Source organism: Cuculus canorus, chromosome 4 (genome assembly GCF_017976375.1).
Source record: "Cuculus canorus isolate bCucCan1 chromosome 4, bCucCan1.pri, whole genome shotgun sequence".
Taxonomy (NCBI): Eukaryota; Metazoa; Chordata; class Aves; order Cuculiformes; family Cuculidae; genus Cuculus; species Cuculus canorus.
Window position 1 is genome coordinate 74,117,406 of NC_071404.1, and position 13,701 is coordinate 74,131,106.

Below are 13,701 nucleotides of genomic sequence, written 5' to 3' on the forward strand. Positions count from 1 at the left end.
AGGTGGATGCCTGCCCATTAGCTGAAGAATTAAACCAGCCAGCTTAACATGAATTAATTTGCAAATCTGTGTTTTGTTTCTGAATCCATGTGCTTGCTACACGTGCGTGGGATGGTCAGATATTTTTTAATTGTATGAAGCACTGTGATTCCTGGCGATATAAAAAGGGTTATGTCATTGCATCCTGTAGTATTTGAAAGGCAGCTTATCTTCTAGGAACAGCGTCAAACGTCTGAATTTCCATTTTGAGTTGTACACTTGACATTCCCCTCTGCTTGTACCCTGGGACAGGTAGGTTCCTTGGGCTGCAGTTTGAGAGGATGGATTAGAAGTCCAGTATTGCCGATGAAAGAGACATGGACCCATTATTTTTGACATGTACAGTTAGAAACCTAATATCTGGGGCACAGTAGCTTCCTATAGTTTTATTTTCCATAGCGCTGCAGCCAGACTCCAGCTGAATACCTTGACAGTCCTGACTAGTCCAAGTCTTCTGGTCATTAATATGTGGCCATGGGTCTGAATACTATCGCGTGTTCTGCACAGATTTATCCTTTGGGCCACGCTGTGATTAGACAGTGCAGTGGGTGAAGTAAAGCTGCTCGAAAAGGCGTAAAGCAGAGAAGGCTCAAGGCCAGTGGTGTTCAGTGGGTTATAAAAAAGGCAGGGCATTACTTGATGATGGTGGCTCATCATTAGGTTGGATAAGGTGATAACGTTCTGTCAGACTACGTTCTAGAACTCCGTTTTTTTCATGCTGTGCCAGCACTTCCTACCTCCTCCAGGATGCCAACTGCTTGTATCTGGAATGCAGGGGGCAGTTAAAAGTGCTTGTAATTGAAGAGAAAACTGGAAAAAGTGCTGCTATCTTGCTAAAAATGTTTGTCCTGCTACTTTTTATTCATTAAAAAGATTGATGTTGTTAGTATTTGCTATCTTATTTATTATATTTATAACTGCTATCTGCCTTTCAGATTATTAGAGTCTACAAATACTGAAGCCGTGGACTTTTTTAAGAGATTTAGATTAGATATTAGGAAGAAATGTTTTGCTGTGAGAGTGGTGAGGCACTGGCACAGGTTGCCCAGAGAGGCTGTGGCTGCCCCATCCCTGGAGGTGTTCAAGGCCAGGTTGGATGAGGCTTTGAGCAACCTGATCCAGTGGGAGGTGTCCCTGCCCATGGCAGGGGCGTGGGAATTGGGTGGGCTTTAAAGTCCCTTCCAACCCAAACCCTTCTGTGATTCCGTGACCATTTTGAGTGACGGATGCCATTGGAGAGCAGTCATTGCTTGTCATTTTGCATTATTTATAAAGAAGCCAAGGGATACTTCTGGTTGTAGGATTGTAAGGAGGGGGGGGGATCCCTTCAGAATGCACCCCACTGCTTGGCCAGTGTTTAAAAACCAACCAAGCAACAAAATGAATGAAAACTTCTATTGTGGCTGTGCTGAAATTCACATACTGGGTCATAATGATTGCAGGTACAAATATATGAAGAAGACTTCAGAAAGGAGAGATCTGACAGAGAGAGACTTAATGAGGAGAAAGAAGCGTTGCTGAAAATCAACGAGAGATTACAGTCTCAACTAAATAAACTAAACTCTCAGGTATGAGTCAATAGAAAGTTACCATTGGCGGGATATGTGTATTTTTTTATATTTATTTTCTCACTTTCCACACAACCCAAGGCTTTCTGGCTTCCCTTAATTGACATTGGACTTTATATGAGGTCACCACCTGGGATGAAATCATTTTGAAGCAATGCAGGAAGAGATGAGAAATGATTAGAGATGACTTCCAAATTAAGTAGATGAAGGGAGTATTCATTGCAAAAACTTCAAACATAGCTTAAAATGGACAGAGGGAAACCAAAACCAAATCCAGAGGACAGTTGATTGTTTCACTGGCACTTGATATAAGAGTTGTAACATCAAACTAACTTTTGAAATAAAATGCTTCTGTAATTAATCCTGACCTCTGCAGTGGAATTACAGACTGATGTTAATACCACTGAGGAAAAAAAAATTGTCTCCTTCCAAATTGGCTGGGCAGTCACTTCAATGTCTTTTGTTGCAACATCTTTTTTTTTTACCTCTTCACAGTCATGTCAGTATTCTGTTCATAGACATTCAGGAAGCCATAGTAAAATCATGGCATGCAAAATGCTGAGCTTTCTTAAGCCCCTTTAAAAATGATGAAATTTCATGGTTTCCTGTCTTGACAAAATTGTGCAATGTTTTAAAAGAATGACCAATTACCAAAATGTTCTGTGATGATTTATTGTCTTCCCCAACGTGGTTGTGAAACAGAAATATTGGCTTATTCTCAACCAAGCCACACATTGGTACTGGTTAGGTCTTGCAATAGTGTGAGAGACAGGGTGCTGTCAGGAGCCCCTCGTTGGTTTTATCAGGAGAAGAGAGCAGGCTGGGCATCCTTGCCGATGCAGGGCACTGCTGCAGTAAGGCCCCAGGCTTGCCACTAATTTTATGGGTACTTGGAAGCCTTTCATGTGAGTGTGAAAATAGCAGTGCCAGAGGGAATGCTGTGATTTGCCACCAAGGCCATCCCAGGATAAACCTGTTAGCATTGCATGTGATAGCTCTCAGGTATGTTTCCTCCACCCACCAAACTGTTCCTGGGTGGTTCAATAAGGTGAAGAACTTTGTTTTGTAGAAGACGAGTACTCAAAGACACCTTATTTCTATATATTTTGGTGTTTTCTAGAGACTATAAAAGACTAAATTTCTTGCATTACCCCAGCTTGTCAATAGACACTGTGAGAACCTCTCACAGCAGTGACAGTGAAGAAGGGGACTACACATGGCACCAAAAGACATTTCCCACCTCTCCTCAGTCCTCTGGATCAGGAGAAATGCCAACAGCACTGCACGTGTGTAACACACCCAAAAGGGCTGTACAGGTGCAGTGTAATATGTATGTACCACTCGACTGTCCCTGCATTGCATCCACAGTTTACACTTGAGATCATCTTGTTTGTCTCTTCCTGCCTTGGGATTTGATTAAACAGAGCTTGGGAAGGATTTTAAACATGAGAGGAACCATACAGAATATTTATTAGGGTTTTTTTCTTAAGTCAAATTATTTAGTTGTGACTCATCTTTTACCCCTCTGTGCTCTGTCCTTAGGCAAATTCCCATTAACTCTGCAGGGACATAGAGGGCCTAAGAAAAGGCAGACCCAAGTCTCGAGCTTTCGTCCTTTACCAAAACTATTTATTTTTCATGTTATACAAGAGCCTGTCCCTGTAGTTCTGCCTTAAACTGTTCAGAGCTACTATGTGGAGTGAAAATTTGTTTCTTGAATATAGAAAACACCCAGAAATGTGTTTGCCATATCTTGAAACCAATATTTTCTTGCATAAAAAGTGTCAAGACTCTGGTGTGCCACAAGTCACCTTTCTTAAATACCTTTTTAAAACATGAACAGTCTGAAGGTTTTAAATTAGCAGCGTTGTGACCCGTGCTGAGAGAGGAGGATAGTTTCCCCATTGCTTCTTACTGATGAATTTGTAAGTGAATATTCTGTTGGTCATCTTGTCCTGCGACTAATGCATTTCTTCTTGCTCTTCTTACTTTTTAACAGACAAAAGACCTCCCAGTGCAATCTGAGAGGCCCAACTACCCACCTCCTTTCTTCCTCTCGCCATGTGTCAATTATGGGAGTTGTGGGTTGCTTGTTCACTATCAAGATCCTCGAGTACATCCAGCGTCTCGCAGGACACATGAGCAACAACAGCACTCAGTAAGGATCCCACCATCTTCCATTTTACAAGGGTTCTGATTTTCTCGCAGCACGGTGACCACAAGAGAATGACGTGGTGCTACTACAGTGCCGTCTTCACCAGTTCCCAGTTTCTCATCAGTTCCAGATCAAGATTTTGTACTGGGATTAGAATTAGGTCTGGAACAGCCTTTCTGATCTCTTTACAGTCTCCTTTCCCTTCCCATCTGCCCCAAAATGCTGATCTTTCTCATGATAGTTGTGTTTTCTTCCTTGCTGTTCCAGTATCTTCAGTACCGAATTGCATAGAGTATTGCCGTGTGCAAATCAAAGCATGACCAACAGAAATCTGTAAACAAAGAGGAAAACTTGCAGCAATTTAAATATATGGTTGATGAGTTATACTCTGAGTATATAACCTTAATGTATTTTAGATTTACTTTGGCAAATACTGTTTATCTGCAATACCACTAAGAAGAAGAAGGGGGTTATTAAACATTTGTTTTCAATGATACTGGTGGTCATTCCTTAATTAAAAAAGTAAGGCTGATTGGACTCTTGCTGTTTTTTAGATTAATTTACTTCCACGACACACATTCAGAGCCCTTTCTAGCTATGTAGTTACCCAAAATCATAAAAATGGATCTGGAGCCCATTTCTAATTCATAAATGATAGTAACAAAAATGAGAACGTAGCTGTGGTCACTTTTATTCTGGCCTCTTCCCTCTATTCAGTCTAAGAAAGCTTGTTGACAAATATGTCCTATTTCCATGTTTTACACTGGGTATTTCTTTCTCTGGTCCTGTTCTTGGAAAAATGGCTTCTCAGTCTTCTTTGCTTGTGGTTTCTGTATTCATAGGTAGTATAACTCTTGTCCAAAACCACAGTAGCCAGACTGTACAATCTCAGTTTCCCGTACACCTTCTGGGGCAGTAGACAAGCTACTGGCAGGGCTAACATCGCTGCTTTTAAACTAGAAGGGCAAAATCCCAGATGCTGTTGCTTGTATCCAGCGGTATCTTCCCCCTGGTAGACTGCTGTGAAATGGGATTACATGAGGAATAAGATTCTACAGAAGGTGAGGGGCTCTGGCTATGAATCCTTCAGGAATGCAATTTCCCCAAGCAAGGCTGTGTATTGTCAAATAGATGAAATAATACAAAATATCAGCAAAAGTGGAAGTTATAGCTGAGTGTGCCTAAGAGAATGGGGAAATTTGCCTTTTCCCTGGCACACAACAGGGTCTTGTCTTCCTCAGCGTGAATAATAGCTTGCACTAGAGCAGGTTGTGCAGGGGAATTACCTATTTTAAGGAAAATGCTGCTTCAAAGGATGAAATTTTTTGAAGTGCTTTGGGTTATCTAAGTGGGCTGTGCTTGCTTCCATCTAGCGAGAATGCATTTAAACATGGTGAATGTCATTTTAAGTACACAATATCTTTTTCTGACTATAAAGCTGTCTCATATGGAAAGATGCTCATTATTTGAGAAGGTATAGCTGATTTATTTTTTTTTTTGCAAAAATGCCTCTAAGGCTTTTCAGACTGTAGAAATCCAAAGGAAAAGCAAGTGGTCAAACAAGTAATTTCTATGCTTGAGGAGTGTGCTTATCTGCCTATTTATCAGAGTTGGAAGTATTGCAGAATGTTTTTCACTGCAATTTGGACACTGTCCCAGATTATTTTGGCTCTTCTCCCTGAACTTTCATCATCTGGGTTTCTAATTCTGTGAGGGATCACTGGGTTTACAACTTTGCCATTCCTGCCGGAGCGCGGGGGTCACTTTGCCTGGTTGCTTTGTAACTCCCAGTTTCATTCTGAGTTGTCTTTGAAATTCTTTGTCTGTGGGAGTGCAGCGTTGCAGCTCTGAGTTTTTGATACCTCCCTGGGCAATTTGTTTAGCAATGAAGAAAGGTGTTAGAATTTAATGAGTGTCCTGAGTTAACGTACACAACCCTGTGTGTTTAGTCTGTGCTTTTGCTTTTTCATTCTTTTTATATCTCGCACCTTTTCATTCCTTTTTACGTGGTTAGCAGGAACATTTTGTTTAGTCTGACATGAAATACACCTCGTCTCTGAAATGCATTCAAGTTTGCGTAGTTTATGTACAAATGAAAGAGTAGAGTAGATCAGAAAATTCAGCAGAAATTCTAAAAAGCGGTGCAAATAAGTGTATTTTGAGCCGTCAGTGGAAAAACTATCTGTGCTCAAAGCAAAGCAGAGTCTTGCCTTATATCAAAATCTGTTTTGTTTGCCCACAAGAACAGAATTAGTTAATAATCCCTGTGGATGGCACAATTTAAGTGAAAATAGGACAACTCCTGTTTTCCTGACAGTGAATGAGAGTGATTGCTGCTGGGTAACTACGAATGACAGCATACTTAAACATTAAATCTCTTTTCTGTATCTACATCTTCATCTTGGCATCTTAATTTAGGCACAACTTCTTTAGGTAAAATTTTTCCCCTCCAAGTTGAATCTGCAAGTCTCCTTGGGACTACTTAGGATTTTGTCAGAGTAATTTCTACAAAACAGCTATTTTCCTAGTTTGACTAATTTGAAGCAGTAATTACCTGGGATTTAACAAACTTGCATGTACTACTTAAACCAGACAGACGATATTACTTCAACTGTTTCCTCTAGTAGTAATTTGCTAGTCATTTATCACAGTGTGTGGTATGAGCTATAGTGCAGTATTTCTTTCTTCGAGGATTTCCCAGGACAAAACTATTTACACGGACACAGTGTTCCCAGTACTTCCTCTTGTAAGAAAGATGGGATTTTTTCCCCATCCCACAGTATTTTCAAGAGGTTCTTTGATAACAGCTAGAGTTATAGTAACACCAACACTAAACTGTGGGGAAGAGATGAGGGGAGAGAACTTTATTAAATGGCTTATTTTTGTCACCCTGAAACATGTTACAGATGTTACACATATTCAGACTGGAACAGCTTCACCTGTCGGGTCGATCTGTACCAGATTTCTCTGCGGTTATTTAGTACAGAGAATGTGATGCCTGCTAGTATCTTCTGGTGCACTTTATTCCTTACCCCTTTTAAAATCTGATTTGTTTCTGTTAATGTTTCTTTTGATTTGTGGGATTTAGAAAGGTTTATGCCGGTATTTCCAATAAGTGCAGCATCTTAACCACGCCATAAAAAGGAACCAAGCTGAAAGACTCGATCAGTAGAATTACAAAGCTAAATATAAGATTTTTTTTTTTGTAAACTACTTTTGTATGACTAATAAAAAGCCCCACAGCACAATTATATTTTTATCATGTCACTGTTCTTTTGTTTGAAGTGTCTATGAAGTCCATATTGCTGTAATAATGTTTTATTGTTCTATGCAGCCAGACTATCAGTGGTATGTTCCTGACCAGTTTCCGCCAGATGTGCAGCACAAGGCAAATGGTAAGACAACAGCTGTACAGAGCATATTTTAAATGTATTTTTTTAAATAGGGGCCTTTGAGGGATGTAGAGTAAACTTTCCTATTTATCTGTTGAGTGCTTATGTGACAGCTTTGCCTTAGGGAGCTGAGGTTGGTATATGTGCAACACAAGTGAGGTTTCTGATGTAATACCATCTACGTTGCATCTTTTGGCTTCATTGCAATTGTCAAATGTCTCTGAAAATAAAATCATATAAATGGACAAAATTAATTAGTTGCCAAAGTGTTGGTGCCAGCTATATTTTGGAAACCAGGAGTATTTAATATTTATAGAACCATAGAATGGTTTGGGTTGGAAGAAACTTAAAGCTGATCCAGTTCCACCCCCGCTGCCATAGGCAGGACACCTCCCACTGGATCAGGCTGCTCAAAGCCTTGTCCAACCTGGCCTTGAACACCTCCAGGGAGAGGTCATCCACGACTCCTCTGGGCAAAGTGTTCCAATGCCTCGCCTTCATAGCGAAGAATTTGTACCTGGATTTGAAATCATGCCAAGTTCCCGAGTGTTTCAAAGTACTTGTTTCAGATCACGCAAAAGATGTTTGAGAATTATGGCACCTAAAGTTTTGTGGTTTTCTCTTTTCTCCTATCTCATGGCCCTTCTGTAGAGATACCATCTCAGATGAATGATATACCTTACAGTGTTGCACGGGAACCAGCTAAATTTGCTGGAGCGTCGTGCAGGAGCATGTGTGCTTCGTGTGTCTGCCCTTTGGTGGGGTGGCAGGGGCTTATCACCAAAAGCTGGTTTGTGACATCTAGAAAAAGATGGCTACAGAGGAACAATTTTGCTCCTGTCATCCACGTTTGCACAGCAGAGAGGGTAGGGTGGAAATATAGGTTGATGAAACAGAGGATGAGCTTCCCGTAATTGCATGGGAACTGTTCAGAGGGTTCTGATGTGGTCATAGGGAAAGTAGTGCTGCAACTGCGAGAGAGGATAGGAGATTAATTTTGTAGTTCCTCCCACTTAAAGTGATTTACTGCACCAGATAATAGAGGGAGGATGTTTATAACAGTGAATGAAACAAGTCCGGCCACCAGCTGCAGCTGTGGTCCAAGGCAGTGCACTTCGGGGAGGATCTAAAGAGACAGAGTTTTCCTTTTATGCTAGTTGATTCTATAGCTTGATTTCTGGCTCTCTGAAAAACTTTTTTGAAATCCTTGGTCTGTCTTTCTATTACAGTTCATTATCTGGAACATCCAAATAACTCCTCCTCAATGGGACAGCGAGTAGGGCACTTTCCCTTTCCCTTTTCTCTTCAGTCTCCGTGAAGAGGGATTCTCAATGAGTCCCATCATAGTGCTATGTAGGATGTCTTCTTTAACATCTTTAGGGCTCTTATTCTTTGCTGATAGAACAAGGATTATTTTATTAGCCATTCATCTCAGAGAAATACAGCTTTTACTATCAATATATATATTATATATAGTCACCTATATCAAATCTACATTTATGTGTTTTGAGAAAGGATTCAAAGATAGACTCTCCAAGAATATGAGATGAAAGTATTCTTGATGTTCCAATTTCCTTGTTCTGGTTTGTATGAGTGCTAATTACAATGGTGGGTTTAAATGAGCTACTATGTGCAGCAGCATTCCCAAGTCTCACTTTTCATCTTTCTTTTCCTCATTAGGTAATAAACTAATCAATAAATCTTATCTTTTCTGAGATAGGGCTTCATTATAGAAAAACAACAATGCAGCAACTTTTATGCATGAGGCAGTTTCCTGTAGGAATGCTATTCCAGTAGGTTGATATTTCTAAGGAAAACCCTTAAGTTTTCCTCAACTGAACAAATTTTCCTTTGACACTAGATATTTTTTCTTAAGGAATAATTACAAAATACAGGTCTCAGGTTTTAACTTCAGAGCGAAGCACAAGTGAAATGAGTTGAGTAACTAATATTTTTTGTGATATGCCATGAAAAAAGCCTATTTTAAAGATATCGGAAATCTGTGAGAGTCTTTGATTCTTTGACTAAAACACCTCAGAGCTACCCTACGCTTCTCGTTGGTGAAGCAACCTGTGTCTCTCTGTGTTTTGCAGCTGGAGTATCTGGGGGCCATTTAAGGATTTAATCCCACTGAAAAGAGCATAAAGAGTTGAGTTTAGTGATCTACCTTTCTGTTTTACAGCTAAGCAAGTGCCAGTTAAGAATCTGGATGAAGGGAAGGGTCTTGTAGCCCTTGTGCTATACGGGGCTGACGTTGCTCTGTAGAGAGAGACAGTTATTCCCAGAGTTCCCTCAGGGCGGCTGCTGCGGCTTGAGAAACCAGTTTCAGCCTTGAAATCACACCAGCACGCCCTTGAATACAGAGTTCAGAGCGATGCCCCAGCGTGCTTGGGTACCTTATCCCTGCCTCGGTTTATTTAGAGTGTGGAAATGTGATGGTAGGAATGCGTGTAAATCAATATGTGGAAGTGACCAAACAGAATTAGCAATCCTGGCTCGTGTGTTTGATTACATTTACTTAAGGTTTTTACTTCTCTGTATGCCTAAATAAGTAAAACAAGAACTGCTGGCTCTATGTAGGAATTCTGGCATCCAGGGAGGGATTCTCTGGATAAGACTTGGCCTTTCTTTGTATTTTTGATTCAGTAATCAAGTTTTAAGTTCTTTTATTGACTTTTTTTTTCTCATTTGTCCACAATTGCTCCCATTTATTGTTGATTTGCTTTCCTTAACCAGAATTCAATGATCACCCTGGCTGCAAAAAGCCACTCAACTTCTAAAAACACATCTCTGGCTTTAGAAAGTTTACTTAAAAGTTAACAAAGATCCATTCGGGCCCCTCTGGCTTTGGGGCCTTGGAGATGGCTTTAGTAGGCTTCATAGGTTAAAACCCACACATCTACATTGGTAAGCATGGAGACGGCTTTGATTTGCCGGGGCTTCCATGGGACAGTGAAGAATTACTAATCACATAAAATATAATGTTCCACAAAGCATGGGGAAAAGAAATTTGTCCTTGATGATGTGTTTAGCGAGTTGATGTATTCCACACCCTTGCATGTTCACATTTCAACAGGTACTAAACGCAATATCTGTAGTGTGAGGTGGCTTTCATGGCAGGCACCACTGCAGGATGCGGTTGCCTGCTACCTGTGTGTCCGCGTGGCCACAGAATGGTGAAGGTTTAACCTGGTTCCTCTCCTCCTCCTCTTTCATGCTGCTTTCTCATCAAGAGTTTGGTTTTCCACATTACCACTGGTATCCAAACTGAATCCAGAAATATTCAACAGGCGGTTTGCAATGAGGAGAGTGTGGGCTCTATGCAGGTTTATTGGTCTGATTTTAGTAGCATTTTCTTCCTATTTGCATCCAGAAAATTTCATATTACACCTCTTGTTAAACTGCGTAAAAACCCTGATAACTCATACCAGAGTTCAGCTGGTCTGTGAATGTCAGTATTTCTTTTCCATGTCTTCCCAAACAAGAAATACTCCAGCTGAAAGAAGGCAGAGGACAAAGAAATGGAGAGGAACATTTGATGTCCAGCCACTCTCTGTAGGTGGGCTGCAGTGGAGATCGGACTGCAGGGAAAGACCACTCAGGGAGTCCTCAGAGGGCAACCACCTCGCTGCAAAGTGGCATGAGGGAAAATCATCAGGCTTGCAAAAAAGCAAAGGTGTTTTCCTTCATAAAGAGAGAAGGGCAGTGTGGGAAGGTAAGCAGTGAGAGGCAGGTCGAGATTAAGGAAGATGATGAAGAGATGACATGTCTCACTGTACCAGCAGTGTGTTTCCAAGGGAGTAAGTCTTTCTGCCCAACTCTGGGCTGGTCCCTCCCCAGGTACTGTGCAGAAAGCCTGATCCTGAACTGCACTTAAACTCTTGCAGCTTAGCCTTGTTTGACCAGCAATGCTGCCTTTGAAGGGACATTAGCTCCTAAGTGTGTCCATGCTCTGTCACTTAGCTTTCTTGGAACTGGTTCCCAATCTTTTAGTTCTTGGTTGTGGATTTTGGGGGGTTTTGTTTTTTCTGTTTAAGGAGCAAGGCAGGAGGATTAATGTCACTTTATTTGGCAAGCAGTGTTGACTTCTTTCCTTATCCAACTGTGCAAAATTGAAAAGACAGTTGGAAAAAAAAAAAAAGATCGATTTTGGAGATTTTCCCTGAACCTAGTTTTTTAATGAAAAATTCTCTGGAAAAGAGGTCTATTGCTCAAAGCCTACTCAGAGAAAGAACCCTTTTGCATGCCACAACTGCTGGCATGTATTGCCTTTTCTACTTTCAAAATTAATCTTACTGTATGTTTTTTCTTGGCAGAAAGATCCTTGGTATATGTATTTAAGGACCCCAGTTACCCCTTCAGAAGATCGGATATAACCACTGGATTTGTTTGACCTGTAAAAAGACTATATGTTTTTATTCTGGTCCAGTTATGCCAGGCAAAGGGAAAAGCCGAAGCATAGCCCCTCCCCTACCTCTCAGTCCAAGGGGTAGCTCTGGAGGCTTGCAGGAGAGGCAAGACCAGATGGTCAAATATTTTATCCTGTGAGGGTGGTGAAGCGCTGGCACAGGTTGCCCGGAGAAGCTGTAGAAGTCTGGAAGCTCCATCCCTGGAGGTGTTCAAGGCCTGGTTGGATGAGGCTTTGAGCAACCTGATCCAGTGGGAGGCTTCGCTTCCCATGACAGGGGGTTAGAACTGGATGATATTTAACATCCCTTCCAGCCCAAACCATTCTATGGTCGCCACCTGGCATGCCTAGGGAAAGCAGAAATCAACCTGCAAAGCCCTAAGGATGCCCACATGAGCACATGAAGAAGCACGATGTGTCTGCTTACTTTCATTATAATATCATCTCTTGTTCCTTTCCACACTGCTGCTTTCCAGATTTTTGCCCTTGAGGCACCTACTTTACTGCTAATGTTGTTATAATTACAGCTAATTGGAAGAAGAGGAGGGAGAAGTGTGGGGTTTTCCACTGAAAATAATGACATCTGTAGGGAGGGGAGAAATATGAAAGAATGAAAAATGGATTTGTGGAGGTCTTCAATGAAAACCAGGCAGAAAAAAAAAGTTAATTAACTGACATCTTAATTTTCCTGGAAAAAATCCCAGACCCTAAACATTTTTGGTATTAGCCTGTCCTCAGCGCATACATTACATCAGGAATTATCAGTGCTCCAAGTAGTCAAGACAGATTTAATTAGCAGCTTGCCATCCGCACTGGGAATAACAAAGTGATTATTTTCAGGATTTTTACGGATACAACTTGGTTTCTGCTACTGCAATGTAATAAAAAGGCTGTTAGCACACCTTTAATTTCTAACTCCAGATCATAAGAAGTTGCCTTTTTTAGAAGGGGATTGCTTTTAAAAGTCAGCTTGAGCTAAAGATCACAGAACATGTCGTAGTTTTCCAGACTACTGAGCAGAAAAGTCTCAAGTGAAGAGGAACAGGATATAAAATTTAAATAGCTGCGTGATTTGATACCTTTATTTCTGCGAAAGTACATGTTAGGATTTGTCATTCAGAAACCATTTAAATGGCTTCACACACACTGGCATCTAAGGGATCTTGCCTGAAAGGAGGTGTTGATGGTTGTCTGCTGATTGTAGGTGACATGGTGGCTGTTTCCAGTAAATCATTATCTTTCCTAGTAACTCGATGAAGTATTCATCTGGTACCTGAACGTATCCTTAGTTCCTCATTGGGCATCTAAGGAAGTGATGTAAAAATTCATTCCAAGCCATTTCCTTGTTGAAGAAGCAGCCAAGTACTACTTGCCCTCATGGAGTTCACCTTAGAATCATAGAATCATTTGGTTAGAAAAGACCTTTGAAATTTTGAGTCCAACTGTACCTGTCCACTACTCAGCTGTATGTCTGAGTACCTTATCTTCCCATCTTTTAAATACCTCCAAGGATGGTGACTCAGCCACTTCCCTGGGTAACACATCCCAGGGCCTTGTAACCCTTTCCTTGAAGAAATTTTTTCTACTATCTAATCTGAACCTCCCCATCCTTTGCGTGGTTTATTTTTAGACTATTTTAAGAGTAAAAGTACTCTGTGCTGGGCTCTGATGTCTGCCCATACTGCAAAATATTCGGGAGGTTTTCTGAATGGTTAATGCCGTCCTAGATGAGAAACACTTTGGTTTTGAGAACTACATGTTTTATGTCATGTTTGCCTTTCGTCTCTAGCTACAAATGTGGACCCTTTGGATCAGGTTTTCTTTCTTATACATTTGGATGTCATCAGCACTGTGGGTTTGGAAGTGAGTGATGGGGTTGCTGCATAGCAGCTGCGTAGCAATTCTCCTAGGCAAATTCGAAACCCTGCTGGAAATACTTCGCTCTTAATGTTTCTTTTGTAAGTGAAATACTGTGTGCCCTTGTGTGCGTGTGCTACTAGTGACACGTTACAGCGTTTCCAGAATCTTTTGAAACTTCAGGAAGGAAGCATGTGTTACACTGGCAATATTTCCTTTCCTCAATTTCATTTTGTTTTCCTAGCTCAAGTGAGTTACTATCAAACACATCTTTGAACCTAT